We start from the raw sequence: 6,189 nt of genomic DNA on the forward strand, positions 1-6,189 counted from the left end.
TCAACTGTACTTCACGGACGACATTCTGGATATAATCGTCGCAGAAACAAACCGCTATGCTAGTCAAAAAATGAGAAGAGAGTGGTATGAAGTCACGAAAGAAGAGCTCAAAGCTTTCTTGGGGATGCTCTTCTTGATGAGCGTCAACCCAGCTCATCACGTCTACCTCTACTGGAGTAGTGACCCTTTCTTCAATGTCACTGAGATATCTCGCGTAATGACGTTCAAGCGGTTCCAAGCCATCCTGAACTGTCTGCACATCAATGACCGAAACAAAGAAAAAAAGAAGGGAGAGGAGGGTCATGACAAGCTTGCCAAAGTTCGTCCTCTTGTGTCGGCTCTAAACAAGCAATTCGCTGAGCACTACCGGCCCTCAACGCACCAATCTGTGGATGAGAGTATGACCACATTCAAGGGAAGATCTGCTCTCAAACAGTACATGCCCATCAAGCCAATCAAGAGAGGGTACAAGGTGTGGTGTCGTGCAGACTCTGAAACTGGATACCTTAATTGTTCAGTTTCAAATATATGAAGGGAAGGATTCAAGACGACCTCCTGACCTAGGACTTGGTGAACATGTGGTGCTTGTACTGTCCGAGGGAGTTGAAGAAGGTACGCAGCTGTACTTCGACAACTTCTTTACTACCACAGCCCTCATGGAGAAGCTCTCGGAGCAAGGCGTGCTCGCAGCTGGGACGCTTCGTACCAACCGCAAAGATCTTCCGAGTGAGGTGAAGACGGACAACAAGCTGCAAAAGGGAGATTTCATCTGGAGCGCAAAGGGCAGAGTGTCTGCTTACCAGTGGAAGGACAACCGCAATGTCAACATGATGTCCAATTTCCACAACCCACAGGAGACCTGCGAAGTCAACAGAAGGCTGTCCAGTGGTGCGAAGGTTGGCGTTAGCTGTCCGAAAGTGATCGCGGATTACAACAAATGGATGGGTGGTGTTGACCGATTTGATCAGAAACGTAACACCTACGTTGCTGACCGCCGCTACAAAAAATGGTGGCATAGGATTTTCTATTACTTACTCGATGCAGCGGTGGTCAACGCCTTTCTGCAGTACTGCTCCCGAGATTAGACCACGTATCTCAATTTTCACCTTTCCCTTGGCCGCCAATTGATCGACGGAGCAACTTTCAGATCAAACCAGTCAGGAAACAGCCACAAAGGCAAGAAGAACGGGAAGCCGAGTGGTCGTAAGATGACTGGTGTCCCCGAAGAGATCAGGCTTGTCGGCCAGCAACACCACCCCCAACGCTGTGCGAGCAGGAGGCGGTGCAGATGGTGCTCCAGCAAGACGCGACAGGCCCGCACATACAACTCGTGTCAAGAATGCCGTGTGCCATTGTGCGTAACTTGTTTCGGACCTTTCCACAAGGGAAAATAAGGTTATTAGCGCCCTTTCATTCACTTGACCTTGGGCAAAAAAAGATGGTGGTACGAATATGTACCACTTTCATGAACTATATGAAAAGTCAGTGGTAAAAATATGTACCACTTTTTTTTCAATGAATATGTAACATTCAAATGTGAAAATCATTCGGTTTCTTTTTTGCACTAGATACAAAGTAGCAATTAACTTTGGCAGATATTTTGGAAAAACTGGTAGCGCCTCACAAAGGGTTAACCTTGGAGTAGCGTAGGTGTGACTATTTCATGTAGTATATGTATGTAGCTACTCGTTAGATGTTCAGGTTACACTTGAAGGAGAGTTAAAACACACTGCACAAAAAGGTAAACATAATGCCTAGCAGGAAAGAGTACTTGGAACACTACTGAAGAGCTCTTTCAGAATGTCCTTTGTAGAGTATATACGACCCTACAGGGCTTGCCTCTACTCTTGTAGAAGTGCTGCAGTTACTCTGTGTGGAAGGGTTAACCTAGGGTAACTTCAACACGCATTTAAGGGCTCTCCCTACTATTGCAGAGAATGTAGCCCCGCTTCCTCATTGTAGAATATATATGACTCTACTCTTGTAGAAGTGCCGCCGTTACTCCGTGTAGAAGAGTTGATCGAGAGAGCTAAAGCTACACCTGCCTTCGAAGAGTTATAGTTACTCTTTAAAAGAGTGGATTCTGTGACAAGCCACTTACACTCCAAAAAGAGCTAAATCCGCGTATTCCTTTTTTACGACGTCAGTCTACCCGACCGTAACTTGCAGTGCGCAGCATCTTACAACTTCTGACGCTGCAAGAATGACGTTTGAGAGCCTCACGCTTCCAGCTCTGGATATCCCGGAGGCTAACGAGCTGGCCTTTTCCACATATTGGGCGTTTAACGTAGAGTATGGCCCACACGTGAAAAACATGTTTCTGCTTCTAAGGAACCTGTGTGACATGAAGCAGTCTCTCGCCATCCGTGACCGTGATGAAGGCAGCAACAGCTATTCGTTGTTAGCCACATGCTATTGAATGCAATGGGTTGCTTAGAAGTATATGTGAGCAGTAGGAGTAGAATTGTAAACACATTTTGTCTATAAAATAAAACTGTGGTATTCTGATGCTGCAAGAATGACATTTCAGAGCCTCACGCTTCCACCTCTGGATATCCCGGAGGCTAACGAGCTGGCCTTTTGCACATATTGGGCGTTTAACGTAGAGTATGGCCCACACGTGAAAAACACGTTTCTGCTTCTAAGGAACTTGTGACATGAAGCAGTCTCTGCCATCCATGACCGTGATGAAGGCAGCAAAAGCTATTCGTTGTTAGCCACATGCGATTGACTGCAATGGGCTGCTTACACGTATATGTGAGCAGTAGGAGTGGAATTGTAAACACATTTTGTCTATAAAATAAAACCGTGGTATTGCACCTCATGTAATTCCATAAAAGGCTCCCCTACCACTATCCCCCATATTCCTGCATGGTGGATGGCAGGGGCACATGGTTTTAAAAGTAATTATGTCATTCCACTACGGTTCTTTATGACATGAAAATGATTACAGCGAAAACAGAATCCAGAGAGTCCTGCGCAGGAGTCAGGTGAGTCTAGGGGAAAAGGAATCAAGTAACTCCCTTTGGGGGAATTGTGATAAAAACCAGGAACGGAATCTAACAATTCCTGATAGGGAGTCACATGATTCCAAAAGAAAAAGAATCCAGTGATTCCCATAGGGGATAGCCTGATTCCTTTGGATATTGGAGTCCCGGGATTTTAGTGAGAGGGTTGCCTGACTCTTGCAATACTGGAGTGCCATAATTCTACCGAGAGAATCCACTGACTCTTTGCGAGATGTGGTCAGTTGACCCCAGAGAGAGAAGGCATCACGTGACACCACCAGCTGATAGAGTCAGTGGACTCTAACGGAGAGGGCGTCTGATGACTCCACCGGGCGCTAGTCATTTGAGTAAAGGCGCATTCACACTGAGCAAAAAACGCGCGTTGCGGTCGACGTCGACGTCGTAAAATACGAAGCAGTCACACAGGACCACCCCACGGCGGCGTCGTCTCGGGGAATCTCACGTTTGTCGAGAGAACATGGAATTTTTTTATTCGTCTGCTTCGCACGATTGTTGTTGCCTTGCCTTCGCGATTGCATATGCGGTGGGAGGCAACCGTCTTCACTGAATGGACAACGGTGATGATTATATATACGTTTACACTCCAGTTATATGCAGCATTGGCGAAAGGCACGGACTCGAACGGGCAGCTTCAGGTGCTCTTTTGCCGCGTTTTTGTGCAAACAAAGCACGGTGCTACGCCGGCGCGTCCCAGAGCCTTCGCGTCCGTACCTTTAACACTGCACGCAGCCTGTGCAAGAGTGTTTTCGATGGAGGACTGTTGTATTCCGTAGTGATGGGTGTACACAAAACTACACAACACATTGGGAGTGATCGCTCCCGCACAGTCGGAGGTTGGAACACACCGCGAACTTCGGTGGCAGCTTTCGCGGCAGCTTCGCGCAAACCGATGAAGAGTTGCTTCACGGCGTCCTACACGCACATAAAACACTGCTCACAGTCAGATGTTTCAATCGGCTTGCCAGATCATCAGACTGCGGCTTAAAAAACCTTAACGATGACCATCCATGCACACCTCGCTGCATGGTATGCGGCAGGCCCCACCTCATGGGAACACCGGAATGCCCGGAGATTCCAACCCCGCCGTCGACCTCTGCCTGGGCGCTCACGACGCCCAACACTAACGACGCCAAGAACTGACCTGCCCTCCCAGACAAAGCAGATGGGCGAGTAAGTCGCCGGCAGGAGCAAGGCGAACAACGAGGTCCCCCTCTATCAACCAGAGCAGAGCACCGTCCACCGACAGAGGGAGGTCATCACACGGACAGGCAAGCTCCAGGCACCCTCCCAAAGCGCGGGACACCTCTAAAACTGTAAGCTTCGGGGCAGAGGTCACCCACTCTCAACCTTCCCATACCCAGTCGTCCCGCACCACGCCTATCCCAAATCCCACAAGAGGTAGCGGCGAAGCTCGCTAAGTTCCGAGCTGAGATGGCGGCGCTTCAGAGAGAACCAAAACCTCCTTAGAAAACTTAAGACCTCTAGACATGGGATACGGCTGTGTTTGTTTGGCTATGCTTGTTATCCAATCTTTGTGTTTTAGATCTAATCTTCTCATATGGACACCTTACAGTATAAAAAAAAAAAATTCTACAGGACGGAGGGAGGTGTCCATATTAAGGAGACGACTGTATCATATTTGTAACTAGTTTGCCACAGCCAGTGCTATAATATGTGTTGCTTTTTTATGCAATGCCTGCCTTTCCTTACACCTTGTGAGGACAACTGAGAAAGCGACTTTGCACCACGATAACAGATGGCAGGTATTCCAAGTGTCGTCCTCTATAGTGGCCATGTGCTATGTGTACGCAGCATTGTAGGCCACCCGTGGAGCACCTTCAAATTGAACTTTCGCTGTGTGCACTTCATGAGCATGTAAAATGTACAGTCAGAAGAATTATGAGAGGGAACATGCGGGCACGTGTCACTTGGTACAGGCAGAGCAGCCTGGCGAGCGTCGCGCATGCGCACTGAGGGGCCCTGGCTCTTCAAAGAGCCGAGGCCCTCCCTGCTTGCTCTCGGGAGCCGTCTGCTACGGTTGCTTGCAACAGTGCAGGTTGCCTTCTGCATTGTATAAGTGTAAGCGCACCAAAGCGCTCCTCTTTCACCATTGAGAAGTTTCAGCGATGGTGTCATGTCCTGGCGGCTTGTCGCCGAAGCAGAAACAGGGGTTAGCAGCTTTGCCGGCGGCTGGCTTTGTGTAGTGTGTGTAGACCTAGACTGGGAACATAGGCTTATAAACTTTGGCAACAAGAATACTGCGCGGCTCTGGTGTTCTGGTACGAGCAACAGACGTGACACAATCTGCTACGACTAGCTACGACCACCCACCGCAGCGGTGAAAGCATCGAAGTGCAACCTGTGTACTGCGCTGTCGTCGTAACCCAACACTGCTCGTTTGGCATGGACATTCGGACGTTTGGCATGGCACTCGGTGACAAGACTTCGCTTGTCACCGAGTGCTACTTCCTGTGTTTCTCTTTGTGTGCTCAGTAGCTGGACGGGCATCATGCAGCAGTTCTTCAGGCTCAAAGGTGACTAAAAGTTGAGGGCAGATGGACTCGCAGCAATCCTCTCGGTTGGTGCGTCTGACGAATACACGGATAAATGCTAAGATTACTATTAGCAAGGTGGACTAAAGTCGCTTTATGTTGGCATGATTTTGGGTGAGGAAGTGCAAGTACTGTGTGCAAAGGCGGATCTATCGCGTTTCTAACTGACCTTCGTTTGTTTATTTATCACGCACGATTGACTACTAAACAAATGTTCCAGTACCAATCACGGAATGAATGTATTCGACATTAAATTACATTGCATAATGTGTACATCTACAATTCAGTATAAGCACCTTTCGCCATTAACTAATTCTTAAGCATACTCAAAAATTAATAATTTCACCACAAGCATAGTCAAGCATCTGTTTTTCCTACACAATGAACCTGCATATCAGCTTGAAGCTGTTCTTGTTTCGGAAGCTTTGCCCTGTTTTGTAAATCAATTAGAAAACTTAAGCTATGTTCTCCTGCTTGCATTCAATACAGACTTTTGTTTGTCCAGCACTGTACCACATTTTTTTTTTCGCTCGAGAAGTATTACTTGAGGCTCTTCTTCCACTTTGTGGACCTGACAACAGTCACAGCCTGGCTGCTTTATAGGCACG

General features: G+C 47.9%; 1 pseudogene; it reads left to right on the forward strand.

Moving 5' to 3' along the window:
* Positions 1-518: 518 nt before the first annotated feature.
* LOC121046670 lies at positions 519-1,394 on the forward strand (annotated as a pseudogene).
* Positions 1,395-6,189: the final 4,795 nt, after the last annotated feature.

The sequence above is a fragment of the Ixodes scapularis genome, unplaced genomic scaffold (assembly GCF_016920785.2).
Source record: "Ixodes scapularis isolate PalLabHiFi unplaced genomic scaffold, ASM1692078v2 ptg001299l_1__unscaffolded, whole genome shotgun sequence".
Lineage (NCBI taxonomy): Eukaryota > Metazoa > Arthropoda > Arachnida > Ixodida > Ixodidae > Ixodes > Ixodes scapularis.